General features: G+C 44.2%; 2 protein-coding genes across 15 annotated transcripts in view; one reads left to right on the top strand and one right to left on the bottom strand.

Annotated features, from left to right (window-relative positions):
* CGGBP1 (CGG triplet repeat binding protein 1) overlaps positions 1–17,050 on the top strand; it is a 71,206-nt gene that overhangs the window by 16,164 nt on the left and 37,992 nt on the right. The window contains exon 4 of one of the 14 annotated variants that reach the window (XR_015260636.1): positions 8,577–8,844. The exons of 12 other annotated variants lie outside the window; for them this stretch is intronic. The gene's annotated coding sequence lies outside the window, so the exon portion shown is untranslated. Of the gene's footprint in view, positions 1–5,555; positions 5,588–8,576; positions 8,845–17,050 lie in introns of those variants that run through there. One more of the 14 variants, XR_015260639.1, reaches the window with a different exon arrangement.
* The window catches only part of LOC104478956 (OX-2 membrane glycoprotein), a 44,477-nt gene continuing 41,463 nt past the window's right edge, over positions 14,037–17,050 (bottom strand). The window contains exon 6 of the mRNA XM_086762897.1: positions 14,037–14,499. The gene's annotated coding sequence lies outside the window, so the exon portion shown is untranslated. The remainder of the gene's footprint in view (positions 14,500–17,050) is intronic.

Raw genomic sequence — 17,050 nt, 5'->3', positions numbered from 1 at the left:
CTTTCTGGTGTAGTTTTTGTGCTGTGGCCCTAATCAGAAACTTCCCAGATCTTTGGATCAGAGTTACGACCATTACTAGTGCTTTGCTGTTTTCACTTATAGACCCAAATGCAGGATTCAAAACTAATTGTAGATATGCATTTTTAATGAATAATTGACATTTTATACTTCAGCCATTAGGGAATGATACATATCATTCCCATGATATCTCAGGGAATGATACATATAACTTGCATTCTATTCCATCCCTTATGGGTTTTGTTTTGTTTTTTTTTTAAGGGAGAGAAAGAAAAATGAGATAAACATAAAGCCTTTTCAAAACAAATGCCTCAGAAATTTCAATTAATAAGTCTTAGTTTACTGGAGTTGTTGTGAGTTCTTAGATGACCAGCTATAAGTTACTTCATTTATAATTCATAGAAGGCTCAATTTTTAGCTATTATTTTTCTACTAATGGGTTGAGTTCAGCAAATGGAAAGCCATGTCCATTAAACCTCTTTTATTTGCTTAATGAGTCATATCATTACTATGTTTTCTAGAACATTAGAACAATTTTAAAAAATATTGGTTTTTTAATAAAAGAAAGTACTATCATGGGCATTACCATATTGTACAAGTTATGGAATACATACTTCCATTTAAAATCCTTATGCTAGCAGTACACTGTACAGAAGATTTTCCTTACCTGTGCAAATCAATTCTTGGTGCAATAGAGCTTGGCTTGCCACAGCCTGCTCAGGAACACACTCAAGTGGTCTAAAAGAAAATATGCTTTTAGTCAATCAAAATCTTACCAAGGTGTGTAAGTTTGAAGCTGATATATAAAACTTCCGTATGTTACAGATTCTTTTATACTCTTGAAAACTGCACATTCAGATATTCATCATGACCATCCATGTGTGTGACATTGAAAACTTAAGACTTGGTATAAGACCTTGTAGCTGGTTTCAGGTCTCAGTTCATGACAGTGTTGAAGAAAGAGTAATTAAATTTGTCTCAGAAAGCACTTGCACATACAGAATATGATTAGCAGAGAGTGTCTCTGCCATTGACTTCTCATAAGCCACAGCAGGCATCAGATAGAAAAAAGTTAAGATACACTGTCACAGGAAAAGTACCCCAAGCTGTGTTTGTGCTCATTCATTACTTGAGGTTTATTTCATGTTTGTCTTTGTAAAGACAACCAATGAACAGAAAAGGTTCTCTTTCATTATCAGGTGTGTTGATGTTTTTTTCCTCTGTTTAAGAATATATATATATATCGCTCATTCTCTAGGCTATTATGGTTTATATTGTTATTTAATCCCAAGTTTTCACTGACACCTATTCCTGCCAAATGGCCTTTACAGGAAATCTGTGAAAGATATTGTAGAAGTTTGCCTTAAATATTTTATTCTATATAAAATGGTCTCATATGTGTTTGTTTTTAAAAGGATTTTCTCCACTGCTTTTTAGCCACGTAAGTTTTCTTGACGAGTTGTCGTAGTTCAGCCCCGATCAGGACCAGACTACACAGTCTCTCTCTCACTCCCCCCACCCTCCGAGAGAATAGGAGGAGATGATATAGGAAAAAACGGCTCGAGGTTTGAGATAAGGACAGGGAGAAATCCTTAAAGTTACCTTTATGGGCAAAACAGACTCGACTTGGGGAAAAACACTCATTTATTTCTAAAATTAGCAGGAGAATGAGACAGGGAACAAGATAACCTCCCTCCACCCCTCCCTCTTCCCAGGCTTAACGTTATCTCTACTACCTTCCACTTCCGAGCGGCACGGGGTGGGGAAAAGGGAATGGGGGTCATGGTCAGTTCATCACGCGTTGTATTACGCTGCTGTATCATCGTTGGGGGAAGAACTCCTTGCATTCCTCCTCTGCTCCAGCGTGGGGTCCCTCCCACAGGCCACAGTTCTTCGTGAAACTGCTCCGGCATGGGTCATCTCTTCCACGGGGTGCAGTCCCTCTAGAACAGCTGTCCCAGCGGGCCCTCCACAGGCCACGGCGTCCTTCAGGCCTCCACCTCCCCCAGTGTGGGGTCCTTCATGGGCTCCAAGTGGATCTCTGCTCCTCCGTGGACCTCCATGGGCTGCAGAGGGACAACCTGCTCCACCATGGTCTTCACCACAGGCTGCAGGGGAATCTTGGCCAGGAGCCACATTACTCCTCCCCCTCCTTCTTCACTGACCTTGGCGTCTGCAGCCGTTCCTTACAACAGGCTGGCAGACGCCTCTCAGGATCTTTTTTACATCTTGTTCACTTCTCATCTCCTCTCCACTTCTTGCAGCCGGGCCGGGCCAAGTTGGGCCCAGTCGGCTGCCTGGCGAGAGGCCAGAGGGTGAGGCCTGCAAGGCCCACGAGGCTTGTGCCTCCCCCTCTCTGGCCCCCGCTCAGCTGCTTCACATCTCTCTTTTTTTTTTTCTGTTTTCCCCTACTTAAATACGTTATCACAGAGGCGTTATCACGGAACATTCTGCTACCAATTGGCTCGGCCTTGGCCAGCAGCGGGTCTGCCCTAGGCCCGGCCGAGTCCACTGAACAAAGGGGAGCGACTTCTAGCAGTTTCCTACAGAAGCTACCACCTTAGCCCCCCCCCCCCCACTAACAAAACCAGAACACAAGTAAAGTGTGATTTTGGAGAAAGGAAAGGTTAGAGATTTCAAAGCATGTTCATTATGAATTCCCACACTTAGTTACTAGAGAAAAAAAAGGCTAGATTCTAGAAAAAGGCTTTCTCTAGCCCAGATTTTTAGTTCAAAAATAATTCAAACTAAGAATTTTCCAAAGCCTGAAGAAAATGCTTCACTCATTCACTCATCCCTTCTGATGATATTGTCCTAGAAGGTCCTCAAATTGATGACTAATAACATTTACCAAAGACTAGGCTTCCTTCTAGCAAAAAGTTGAAAACCTAAAGCCCAAGTCATTCAGCCATCAGTCATTAACAAGTCATAGAAACATACAGAAGCAATCATGACTGTTTTTCATGCTCCAAGCATTGTCTTATGACAATTAAAAAAAAAAAAAAAAAAAAAAAAAGGCAGCCTAAAGTCCAAATGCTTTAAGCATCTGAAATGAGAGCCCTTTTGCAGGCTCTGAAGATAGCCTACAAATTCTTACGTACACTGAAAGGCAAGCAGTAGTTCGTATAGCTCCTGGTTTGGAAGTTCAAAAGATTGCTCTATTTAACTGACAGAAAGGAGAAAAATAAAAAAAATAAAGATAAAAAAAAAAAAATCACTGAATAAAATAGTAATGTCTACCTAGCACCCACAGGCTTCTTCCAAGGGATCCACAAATGATAACTAAGAAAATTAAACCAGTTTTCAGTAATCTGAATTTCTCCTAAGTCTATCATTACTCTGGAAAAAAAAAAGTTAAAAAAAAAAAGGCAATATAAACTAGAGAAAATTCAAAACCACATGAAAGCCAATAGTCTCAACCCCCACTTATTTTAAGGGAAAAGAGGAAGAGGATTTATATGCTAGGGTTAACTGACAGCAGGCTGCCAAACACTTCCACCTGCACCACCAGCCAGAAATGCAGGCTGAAAGCCAACAGGAGTGTGTAGGCTGGTGTCGTGCAAACTTCTATCTGGAAGTGCCTCTGGGGGTGGGAGGGGGCTGTCAGTGGGACAAGAGGGCTTTACTGCTCAGAAATCATGGGCGGGCAGTGATGTTATGGGGCTGGGGAGCAACTGCAGTTGAACTGATCCTACGTGCAGTTCTCAAAGCTCGGTCTTGTATTCCATAGGTAAACTTTTGGAGAAAGCAAGGGTGTTGGAGTCAGGCCCACTACACGGCAGGGAATTTTGCTCTGGAAACACAGAATCATAGAGTCATAGAATGGTTAGGGTTGGAAGGGACCTTCAAAGGTCATCTAGTCTAGCAGGGACATCTTCAACCAGGTCAGGTTGCTCAGAGCCCCCTCCAACCTGGCCTTGAACATTTTCAGGGATGGGGCCTCCACCACCTCTCTGAACAACCTGTTCCAGTGTTCTACCACCCTCAGTGTAAAAAATTTCTTCCTACAAATTTCACTGAGATTTAATCTAGGTTACACTGACCAGTGCAAGGCAATAATTTCTTCAGAGCAATATTTAACATTGATAAGACATTTTCCTTTTCAGCTACCTACACAACTTATGTTCATGTGAATTCATGAGGATTAGTAAACCTGTCCCAAGTGAATGCTGTTGGGTGCACAGAATTTGCTCGATGCTGATCAGGTGACTCTCCCAAAAGTGACAGTAGGCAGTGATGTATACTTTGTTGTAAAAGCACCAGATGATTTTAAATCAAGGAAAACATTACATGCCTGCACTGGAAAAATATAAGAATGAAAGAGGTTAACAATTCCTGCCTCTCTCCCTGGTTAATAATGATGCTGAATGAGAATGTCACTGAAATCTGTTTTAAAACTTTGAGAGAAAATTGGACTTTTTGGACCTTCTAGAAAAGGTCTGAGTTTTGTTTTGTTTTGGGTTTTTTGGGGGAGGGGGAGGGGTGGGGTGTGGGTTTTTTTCCAAAAGATAACTGTGAAAAAGATAAAACTATATGATAAAATAATTAGATTAAGAGCATCAGAAAATATCTGTTCTGCAGAGACCTGCACATCCTTCTGGAAATACCTGTTACACAGGATTACATCAGAAATAAGGTTGTTATCAGGGCACAATATGAGCTTTATAGATACTTCCTGAAGCATTACCTCCTGTGGCAATTATTGCTCAGATAATTGAAACTTCTACTTTCTAATTTGAGCTTTTAGTTTCCATTTTCAGACTATTGATAACCATGTGCTGCTACTGCGGTATGACCAAAGTAGATATGATTTACTTGCCTGAAACCAAATCATACTTTCTTTTAATAAGAGTCTAAGTGAAAGATAAGTGATCCTTCTTCATAACTGAACTATGTCTTTCAGAATGATCCTCTTCAGGGGAGCAGAAAAGGGACTAAATGACTGGGCAGGGCATGCTGACCTAAAACCTAAATGCTACTTTGCGAACATGGTCAGGCTCTACATGTTAGAGCTGTTGCTATTGCAATATATTTGCCACATCATGTACATGGCAATTAAAAAAATTATGTATATTTAATATACGAAATACTACATTTGTAGAGAAAAAGCTTGCAAAGTAGAGGTCATCTGAATGAAAGATGTTAATCTGGCCATCCCACGCTCTTGAGTATACTAGCCAGATATTCACAAGGACTGCTATGTCACGTGCTTAAGAAATCTTGGCTGACGGTGGAGGTGAGGTGTCCGGTGTCGCAGTTACGTGTGCTGGCTGCGCAGGTGCCCAGAGGCTCCGTCCCCTGAAACAGTGCTAGCTGCTGACAGACAGACCACTCTGCTCTCCACACTGCTTTCCTCCTCTACACGCTTCTCCTCCCTACAAAACTTCCCTTTAACATATTTTACCATTTTTCTACTCCTGCAAGTAGACAAAACCAGTCTTGACTAATGAGAGAGAAAATAAACTGGTTAGTGTTATGGGGAGTATATAGCAGACCCCCACCACCATTGGTTTTTTAATGTTTTTCTTCCCTTCTAGGATTTGATGATACCTATTGTCCCGTTGAAATTCAAGTTAAAAAACACGCTCAGTACAAAATTAATCTCGGGAACTCTTTGATGATAGGCTGTCCAGTTTATTACTGCAAGAAAAAGCCAGACATACAGTGGTGCAAGGTAGAGGTGAACACATGCGTGCTGTTGAAGGAGGGCAAAGCAGAATGGAAGTCCAATGTGTTTACTCTGGAGTTTTTCTCAGTTCATCAGAATGACAGTGGAACTTACCGTTGTCGAGCAACAGCGGACAAGTTTTCCAGTGAGAGCCATGGAATAAACGTTATTGTTGAAGGTAGGCCTCTGTGTTATGAAAGAGCCCTTAAAAGGGCTCATTTGTTTAAGAACAAAAGGATGCCATGTACAGAAAAACTCACACATGCTGAACGATGGCTTCTCCCAACATATTTGTTTGGTAGCACAGTTGTGCTGGTACTTACTACCTTCTTCGTGTTTCTATCCTGCCTCTTGGTATTGGGGAAAGGAAAGAACAAAATAAAGAAACAACAGGAGGATCTGGAAGAGAAAAGTAAAGCTGTCAACCCCAAACAGTCATTAGTGGACTAGTTGATAATTTAAAAAAATCAATTGGAACAAAAAAAGGTTGTGGGAGGACAGTCTGGTTATATATCACATGGACTAGACAGGATGCAAACGGTCATGTAGTAGCAGTAGATGAGGCCACACAACAGTAAAGACAACAAAGCAATTCAAGCATCCTGTTGAGAATTATCTCTCCTGCACGAACAGAGAGAAAGTATGATTTTGTACACCAAGAAGTTCAGGAGCAGGAAAGATCACAATAGCTTCAAATTATCTCAAGGGCAAGTGAGGCCTTCACATTAACTTGGGCAGTTGGGATGCCAAGTCTAGTTTGTGACAAGCCATGTCTGCCCTCCTCCATGTTGCTCTACTGCTAGAAAATGATCTGTGTGGCCATAGTGTCCTACTGACCCCAGGCAGCTGAAGTGTAAGGTTTTTCTCTTGCCAGTTCCTCTCCTGGTAAGTTAATGAACTTTAAAACCTTGTTTACTGCCACACAAAATGCTGCAACAGAGGGAGCAACATCAAAATGTGTGGCTGTAACGTGCTAGGAGGCATAGTATGTGCACAACTCATGATGTAAGGTTTTTTTTAAATGTATGTTCTGTGGATCTCTTTACTTGAATTCCAAAGAGGTCTGAAAGATAGAATTACTCTGTCAGTGGTGGGAGATCAACATGTCATTCCCCCTTCATTCATGACACCCTATCCTTTGCTTGTGGGATTTTGTTCTCTCTTCCATCAGCAGATTGAAGGGGAGCCTTGTGAAGTCATTCAGAATATTTAAGTACCTTGAGAAGCCAGTTGCCTCAGGAAGATCTAATGCTAAAAAAACCCCGCCAGACAAGTATTACTCTATGCTAATACATGTTAATGTAATTTTAGATACCCCTAGTGTCTCAGAAGAGCCCCAAGAATCTGGAAACTGCAAGATATTGCACATCATTTATGCTTCCGTGGGTCTATGTTGTCTATTCATCATCATATGCATGTTTTGGTGTCTAAAGAGGCACTGTGGTAAGCAGTTTTACCATCTAGTCTTGCCTAGTGCCTATTTGATTTCACTCCTTTTCACAGTTTCACAGAAGTTTCACTTAAAGCTCTGTGAAAATCCCCTAATAATTACCCCAACTGATTGCTGAGATGTCCTCGTCAAGCACGCTGCTTAGCATATTGAATCTTTAAGAATTTAATTTGTCCCACGTGTTGTTCAGTTCCAGAGAGAACGGGATGGAAATAAAGTAAAAACAAATCAAAATCTCAGACTTTATAATAGTTGGAATTTTTTCTCCTGTTTTGCAGGTAATCAAGTTAGAAATAATTAGGAGTTTTAGCCATGTAAATACAGTCAAGCTCTATGCAGTTACATTTTATATTCCTCATTTTCCATCTAAACTGTCAAATAATAAAGGTATTAATATCTCCTGCTTTACAGAAACTCTTACACAGCTGCCATGTCATAAATAAAGAATGGAGCTTGAAGTCACTCGTATCATAATTTAAGTGATCTCTCATTTGCCTATTATAGTATCATAGATTTTTTTATTTTATTTTATTTTATGAAAATTAATTTATTTTGTCTTCCCATAATGTTTAACATGTTTGCTGACAGGATGGCTTGAGGATTTTCTGTACCTTTTTATTCCCAACCAGTTCACCGAACACAGTGAAAACTGGCACCAAGTACACTAGCATTTTTTTTACTTCTATTCAGAGGAGCTCTGAGGAACACAGAAATTCCTTCTATAGATATACAGATATATCATTCTATGTTGGTTAACTTTGTCAGAATAGCTATTCCCAAATCTAGGCTGCAGTAGGTTCATTTTTTTTAAGTGAACAAATGGAAAGACTGTGCCTTTTGAAGCAGTGAAACAAAAGGTAAAGACTGAAACCATCTGCCCTTTAAGGCGCAAATAATCCATTCAGAAAAAGTACAGCATCGCCCAGTTTTCATAGCCTTTTGAAAGAAAAGAAAAAGTTATTTCCACCAACCATTGTCTGTAAAACTGGCCAGTGGATGGAAGCAGTATGTGCTATTTCGCTTAAGGTGCTACACATTCACCTCAGTCTTCTAGTGCACCTCTCAAAAACATAATGTCACATTTCAGACATCACATCCAACGTTGGTTGTGCTAAGGCTTGGTGGAGGGCCTTCAAAATTTAGAAAGTAGCATCTTACTGAAGGTATAGGACACCAGTGGGAGCAGTGCAGCCTCATGATTCCCCCTGAGTGCTCAGCGTGCGACCGAAAGGAGCCTGTGCTGGGTTAAACCATGCAGTGAAACCACATGATCCCAACAGTGCACTAAAGCACATGAATAGGCTCGGAGCACATTCTGTGGAGATGTACAGCACCTCTGCAGCCGCCCTAAGACATAGTCCAAGGGCTTCCATTTTTTAGTACATAATTTTCTATTTCTTGTCTTTCCTTTGCTATTTTTCCACCAAATATATTTTACAGGTATATTACACAGGAAGCTCAAAGAACAGAACAAAGCTGTACTGCTCTCAGCTACACCCACATACCCAAATGGAAGGAAAACAGCAAAGTCTGTGGAGCTGAAGATCTGTTCATGCCAGCAAAGCACATTATTGCTCTTCATTGCAATCTCTTCTTGTAAGGGAGGGACATGTAAGTGGTTACTCCCTCCTGAGCAACCTGCATAGCACGCAAGCTTCTTACGAGCTTAGATGGGATGAGTGGGCTCTTAGATAGCAAAGCACATCAACCATTCTAGTTTCACTTCATCTTGTTATTCCCCCACCTGTCTCCAATTATGCTTCCTTGTAAAGACATTAAAAAATTAGAATAGTATGAGGTTTATTCATTTGCCAACTCTTGGGCCCCAAAGATCTATCAGACAGGGCATTGCTTTTGGCAAACCACAAACTTTTTCATATTGCCAGATCAAGCAGCAGCTTGCTGAGCCTTGCTTTTCTACCTACCTATTTAGCAATACTTTTCCTAACATCCTCAGAATAGCCTAAGCCCCATTTTAGCTCGTAAGGCTCACATGCAGTGAGGAGAGCATAGAAGGGAGTGCTACAGCTAAAAGCATGTGAGAAGTGGAGCTTGCCACCTCCAAGAAAAAGGCATCATCTTACATTGCTAAGTTTCCTGCTGCCTTCCCCCTGAGAGAGTGGCCAGGGCTGTAAATCGTAGCAATGCTCCCAAAACCAAAGAAATAGGGTGTACAGATGGTGTTTGTTCCTCAGTCTGCCTGGGCTGCTCCACCTAGGTCCTGCTGTACCCACATTACCTGCACCATTAAGGCAGTGGACTCATGAAGAAAAAGGGGCAGCACAGACAGATGGAAACATCTTATTGTCTGGAAACAGACACTTGGACAGTGGCCAGGGAAGAGAGAGGAGCAGATTTTAGAGACAGAAAGCGCCTGAATGGGCGCCCAGAAAAGGATCCCCAAGGAAGACCACCAGAGCCTAGAGAACAGCAGACTTAGCTACAAAGCTTCAAATGAAAACAGCCCCATGTCCCTCAGAACAGGCAAAGTGAAGAAATCCCATTTTTCTGTGAGTTTTAAGCGGCAAATACTATTTTCCATTTTAAAAGCCTACAATGAGCCAGGCCTGCTCATGCACAATTCCTTCTCGCCTACTGAAAAGGAAAATGTCTAAGAACCACATAAGCCCTTATTTCCATCCCGACAGGTCAGTGGCATATATGAGCCACCTGAACCAACTGCACTCGTACTCTCTCAGTTTCACACAAATGATCTTACACTGCCCTTTATATTCCTAACCACTGCAACTACATATCTAGCCTGAACTCAAAACTTCAAACTCTTATTCCCCTTTTTGCCTTCTCATATGTACAGACACACCTCCGGGGACCCATGGATGGAACTGGACTGCCCTAGTTCCTGTAATATAACTAAAGCAACAGGGGATAATCAGTATTGGAAACACTGTTAAGACACTGAGCTTCTGATTATTATGCATTTTGGCCTGTGAGACAGAGGAGTTCGTGTTATAATGGACTTGCATAATTACACATCTTGTGTCATTGATTTTAGTCAGGAAACATGCTTGATCAACTGAAGTTTGGAGTAAAGAATATGCTTGGCATGAGATGTAACCCGAGTTAACTGAGAACATGGGAGTGATCATTTTGCATGATTGAAGAGTAAAACTTTGCTGGCTTTTAAGCAATATGGCCGCTGAGTTTTTGTCGTGGTTTTGTTAGTGAAGGGGGGCCTAAGGTGGTAGCTTCTGTAGGAAACTGCTAGAAGTCGCTCCCCTTTGTTCAGTGGACTCGGCCGGGCCTAGGGCGGACCCGCTGCTGGCCAAGGCCGAGCCAATTGGTAGCAGAATGTCCCGTGATAACGCCGCTGTGATAACGTATTTAAGAAGGGGAAAACAGAAAAAAAAGAGAGAAGGGAAGATGTGAAGAAGCTGAGTGGAGGCAGAGGCACAGAGGGGGAGGCGCAGGCCTCATGGGCCTAGCAGGCCTCACCCTCTGGCCTCTCGCCGGGCAGCCAACTGGGCCTGAATCGGTCCGGCCCGGCTGCAAGAAGTGGAGAGGAGATGAGAAGTGAACAAGATGTAAAAAAGATCCTGAGAGACATCTACCAGCCTGTTGTGAGGAACGGCTGCAGACGCTAAGGTCAGTGAAGAAGGAGGGGGAGGAGTAACGCGGCTCCTGGCAAGATTCTCCTGCAGCCTGTGGTGACGACCATGGTGGAGCAGGTTGTCCCCCTGCAGCCCATGGAGGTCCACGGAGGAGCAGAGATCCACCTGCAGCTCGTGAAGGACCCCGTACTGGGAGAAGTGGATGCCTGAAGGCAGCTGTGGCCTGTGGAGGGCCCGCTGGGACAGCTGTTCCGGACGGATTGCACCCCGTGGAAGAGATGACCCACGCCGGAGCAGTTCCACGAAGGACTGTGGCCCGTGGGAGGGACCCCACGCTGGAGCAGGGGAGGAATGTGAGGAGTTCTTCCCCCTACCATGAAGCAGCAGCGTGAAACAACATATGATGAACTGACTGCAACCCCCATTCCCTCTTCCCCCCTGTGCCGCTCAGGGGGGAAGGTAGTAGAGATAATGTTAAGCTCGGGAAGAGGGAGGGGTGGATGGAGGTTATCTTGTTCTCTGTCTCATTATCCTGCTGTTTGTAGTAATAAATGAATAGTTTTTCCCAAGTCGAGTCTGTTTTGCCTGTGACGGTAACTTTAAGGATTTCTCCCTGTCCTTATCTCAAACCTCGAGCCGTTTTTCCTTATATTTTCTCTCCCTGTTCTCTCGGAAGGTGGGGGGAGTGAGAGAGAGACTGCGTAGTCTGGTCCTGATCGGGGCTGAACTACGACAGTTTTCATCCAAGTGACACTTATTCTCAGGTAAACCAACTTGAATTCTCTTTTCAGAAAAGATTTTCTAGACGAGCTAGTGCATATGTGTTACTTTCTAGTTATCACACATCTGCACGTGGCATTACTGAGATTCCGCTCAACAACAGTGCTGTGGTGTTTGCTGCAGATCTGCCACCCCTGCTGCAGAGACACAAACCTGTCATCTGGCAGGGAATCACACACAGTCTTCACACTGCAGCTTCGGAAGAGGGAAAGGCACTCAGAGGCAGGCATATTTGACAAGCACACTACCAGTGTATGAAAAGGAACTTTATCATACTGCAGTTAGAACCGACAGTATCTAACAGACAATCTCTCCAGTCCATCCCTGCAAGACAACGTGCACCGGGGCTCAACATTTCCTAAAATCAAGCTGCCTTGGCTAATAAGGATCTCTTAAACTTATTAATAACCATCTCTCTATGTCTTTCCACCTGAAATTGTGGCTAATAATATTTTCTGTGGACAACTTGACCCTCAGTTGGGGTAGCATCTAGAAAAAGGCACATCTCATGCATATGCAGCGTTTCTGCACGTAGCTAGATGCACCAACACGTCTGTTGACTGAGACCTGGAACCGAGACCATGTCTCTTCAAGTCTTGGCACTGTTCGCTTTGTGGTCACAAAGAGCCAGCTTTTCCCCTAACACAAAGGGATTCAGCATCATCAAAACCTACAGAGCTACTTCACCTCAGACCAGCTAGTGTGTAGGTGTTTAGGTTTTACAGACAACAGCTCTTCAAACAGAGCTCAAGCTAATCCATAAAGTGACTAGTCACAGATTTCTGGCTGCACTCTCAGAGACTACATTTATTTTCTCTCATGTAACCTGTTCTAAAACAATACCTGCCTCAGTAAATGAGAAGGGATTGTTGACCAAGGTGCAAGGGTAGATTCAGATTAGATATTAGGAAAAAATTTTTTACAATGCGAGTTATAGAACTGTTGTGGTTTTGTTTAGTGGGGGGGCCTAAGGTGGTAGCTTCTGTAGGAAACTGCTAGAAGTCGCTCCCCTTTGTTCAGGGGACTTGGCCAGGCCTAGGGTGGACCCACTGCTGGCCAAGGCCGAGCCAATTGGTAGCAGAATGTCTCGTGATAACGCCTCTGCAATAACGTATTTAAGAATGGGAAAACAGAAAAAAAGAGAGAAGAGAAGATGTGAAGAAGCTGAGCGGGGGCAGAGGCGCAGAGGGGGAGGCGCAGGCCTCATGGGCCTTGCAGGCCTCACCCTCTGGCCTCTCGCCAGGCAGCCGACTGGGCCCGACTCAGTCCAGCCCGGCTGCAAGAAGTGGAGAGGAGATGAGAAGTGAATAAGATGTAAAAAAAAAGATCCTGCGAGACATCTACCAGCCTGTTGTGAGGAACGGCTGCAGACGCCAAGGTCAGTGAAGAAGGAGGGGGAGGAGTAATGCGGCTCCTGGCCAAGATTCCCCTGCAGCCTGTGGTGACGACCATGGTGGAGCAGGTTGTCCCCCTGCAGCCCATGGAGGTCCACGGAGGGGCAGAGATCCACTTGGAGCCCGTGAAGGACCCCATACCGGGGGAGGTGGATGCCTGAAGGCAGCTGTGGCCCGTGGAGTGCCCGCTGGGGCAGCTGTTCTGGAGAGACTGCACCCGTGGAAGAGATGACCCACGCCGGAGCAGTGCCACAAAGGACTGTGGCCCGTGGGAGGGACCCCACGATGGAGCAGGGGAGGAATGTGAGGAGTTCTTCCCCTGACCACGAAGCAGCGGTGTAAAACAACGTATGATGAACTGACCGCAACCCCCATTTCCTCTTCCCCCCTGTGCCGCTCGGGAGGGGGGGAAGGTAGTAGAGATAATGTTAAGCTCGGGAAGAGGGAGGGGTGGATGGAGGTTATCTTGTTCTCTGTCTCATTATCCTGCTGTTTGTAGTAATAAATGAATAGTTTTCCCCAAGTTGAGTCTGTTTTGCCCGTGATGGTAACTTTAAGGATTTCTCCCTGTCCTTATCTCAAACCTCGAGCCGTTTTTCCTTGTATTTTCTCTCCCTGTTCTCTCGGAGTGTGGGGGGGAGTTGAGAGAGAGACTGCGTAGTCTGGTCCGATCGGGGCTGAACTACGACAAGAACACTGGAACAGGTTGCCCAGAGAGGTGGTGGAGGCCCCATCCCTGGAAACGTTCAAGGCCAGGCTGGATGAGGCTCTGAGCAACCTGATCTGGTTGGGGATGTCCCTGCTCCTTGCAGGGGGGTTGGACTAGATGACCTTTGAAGGTCCCTTCCAACCCTAACCATTCTATGATTCTATGACTTCTAGTGTGCACTAACAAACTTGCCTACTTTCTACCATTTCTATATTATGGGAAGAACAGTGAAGCAGAGGCAGCTTCTGCTAAATGTCTTTCTTCCTTTTTAAAACAGTTAAAACCCACAAGTCTATTACCTAAACTTTTTATCAGGGATTTAGCCTCACTTTGCTACATTTTCACAAATTCTGCAGTGGCTCTGAACCTTTGGGAAATGCTATTTCAATTGCATTTAATTAAAAACATTAATTAAATAACTTGCAGCTCCCTTTGTCCATGCCTTAGTCATTGACAGTTGTGTTTTTCTGGAAGAAGTGGTAGCTTGCGTAGATCTTCCATTTTCTCCAGAAAGTCATATTTAAAAGGTTAACTACACTGGCAACCTCTGCTATGTTAGGAAAGCCAGACAGAAAACTCACCTTATATAATTTGTGGTTATAGTATCACTACCAGCTTCCTAGCTGTGGACCTCACAGATGCACACAATGGTTGACTACCTTGCTCAGAGGCTGAAAACCCCTGTGATCTATCAGTTTCCTCTTCTCTGCAATCTGGAAACAGATTTTACTAAAACAGTGGTCTTGCATTATAAGCAAGTGATGGAAAGTAATAAGTGTGCTTTGGTCTTGGACACCGACTTGTCATGATGAAACAAAGGTTGAGCAGAAACAACTTTCAATACTCATGCAAGGCTCTCATCTTCCAGTGTGGTGTCTTTTCTTTCTTGTAGGAGCTTCAGGGCTCTCAGCCTGCAAAAGAGAAATGAAAATTTAAAAAAAGCAGAGATAAATTAGAAGTGTTAAAGTACTCTGGTTGACGTCAAATTACAGAAGTGGGTGCCAGGAAGAAAATTCAGAGTGTAAGTGAACAAAACAAGAGCAAAAACTCTTCCCAGAATCCTGGAGAACCTCATGCTTCTTTGCAACAGTCCTCCAGCAGTGTAGGCCTTGCTGAAATGCAGATTTCCACTGAGATGTGCAAGCTCACAAATGTTCAGAGAGAGGTTTTAACTGGGTCAGGTGGATGTGCAAGGCTTCATTTTCTCATTTTCTGAAGGTTTGCAGCACCTGTCTGTTGGCAAGAGGACAACTGGTATCAGAAATAGCACTGTAGCATCTGTCACCAGCACAGAAGGCCTTGGAAACTTTTTTCTCTAGTGAAAAAGAGAAGAAATTGTCATAGTTCAGCCCCAATTGGGACCAGACTATGCAGTCTCTCTCTCATTCCCCCACCCTCCGAGAGAATAGGGGGAGATGATATAAGAAAAGCAGCTTGAGATTTGAGATAAGGACAGGGAGAAATCCTTGAAGTTACTGTTACGGGCAAAACAGACTCAACTTGGGGAAAACTATTCGTTTATTTCTAAAACTAGCAGGAGAATGAGACAGGGAACAAGATAACCTCCCTCCACCCCTCCCTCTTCCTGGGCTTAACATTATTTCTACTGCCTTCCCCCCACCCCCTGAGCGGCACAGGGGGGAAGAGGAAATGGGGGTTGCGGTCTGTTCATCACACATTGTTTTATGCCGCTGCTTCATCGCTGGGGAAAGAACTCCTCACATTCCTCCCCTGCTCCATCGTGGGGTCCCTCCCACGGGCCACAGTCCTTCGTGGAACTGCTCCGGCGTGGGTCATCTCTTCCACGGGGTCCAGTCCCTCCAGAACAGCTGTCCCAGCGGGCCCTCCATGGGCCACAGCCTTCTTCAGGCATCCGCCTGCCCCGGCGTGGGGTCCTCCATGCGCTGCTGGTGAATCTCTGCCCCTCCGTGGACCTCCATGGGCTGCAGGGGGACAACCTGCTCCACCATGGTCATCACCACAGGCTGCAGGGGAATCTTGGCCAGGAGCCGCATTACTCCTCCCCCTCCTTCTTCACTGACCTTGGCATCTGCAGCCGTTCCTTACAACAGGCTGGCAGACACCTCTCAGGATCCCTTTTACATCTTGTTCACTTCTCATCTCCTCTCCACTTCTTGCAGCCAGGCCTGGCCGAGTTGGGCCCAGTCGGCTGCCCGGCGGGAGGCCAGAGGGTGAGGCCTGCAAGGCCCATGAGGCTTGTGCCTCCCCCTCTCTGGCCCCCGCTCAGCTGCTTCACATCTCTCATTTTTTTTTCTGTTTTCCCCTACTTAAATATGTTATCGCAGAGGCGTTATCACGGGACATTCTGCTACCAATTGGCTCGGCCTTGGCCAGCAGCGGGTCTGCCCTAGGCCCAGCCGAGTCCACTGAACAAAGAGGAGCGACTTCTAGCAGTTTCCTACAGAAGCTACCACCTTAGGCCCCCTCTTACTAAACAAAACCAGAACAGAAATATAAGTCATCTCTGAAATAGCCTTTGTAATACGTTTGTCAACATGTACAACATCGGTACAAAAATGTACCGATTTCATGTTTAGGAAGCGCGAGTGCTAACTGCTTGGAAATCAAACCATTTCTGGCTAGCAGTTCCAATAATAAAATGGAATTGCCTTCCTGAAAGCCACATGCACACATTTTCGGCTAAATATGATGCATCTGCTCTTTGTAAAGCTAGGGTCCACTTTCAAGGTACACTTGGTTGTTCAGGGCTGGGTGCTTTTCAGCACTCCACCTTTCCTATCTGTACAATGAATGAAAGACATTACGAATGCAGAGTAAAAGGCAGGAAAAAGAAGGCTGGGAAGGACCACATGATCCAGGAGAAGATCACAATACCAAAGCCATGCCAAACAGGCCTTTCTCTAACTTATTTCTAAAAACCTTTAGTGACAGTCTTTGTCACTCAAGACCATCCATTCCAGTATGTTATAATCACTACCAATATAGACTTTGCCTAATGTTTAGAAGAACTTAAAGCTATTACTTTGTATTCTATTTGAAGTAGACGTGGAGAACATTTACTCTTATCCTCTTTACAGATTTGCTTTTATGTATTTGAAGACATCACATCTCACAATAGACTAAATGACCCCAAGTCTTTCAGCCCTTCCTCAGACTAACAGCCTTGCTGTTGTTGTCTCTGCTCTAATTGGTTGACAACTTTCTTGAAGCACAATGCCTAAAAAATCGGACTCACTACCTTCTAAGATCCTATTTCTCTGAATCAGCAAATACAGTTCTCAAATAATTCCTTAGTTGCTTTACAGAGGAAAAGAAAATCAAGCAGTGCCCTGTGCTCGATAAAAGATAGTGAATTTGTAGATCTGGAAACACTATTCCTGTTCCAGAAAACAGACAGATACTACGTAGTAAGCTTTCGCCTTAATATTATAATAACAATCTTAAGGCCATAATGTCAAGGAAAGCACAGATTGTGAAAAC

Source organism: Chlamydotis macqueenii, chromosome 1, assembly GCF_036417535.1.
Source record: "Chlamydotis macqueenii isolate bChlMac1 chromosome 1, bChlMac1.mat, whole genome shotgun sequence".
In the NCBI taxonomy this organism is placed as follows: domain Eukaryota; kingdom Metazoa; phylum Chordata; class Aves; order Otidiformes; family Otididae; genus Chlamydotis; species Chlamydotis macqueenii.
Note: the sequence above shows the minus strand (reverse complement) of the source record. Positions and strands in the feature narration are given on the sequence as shown.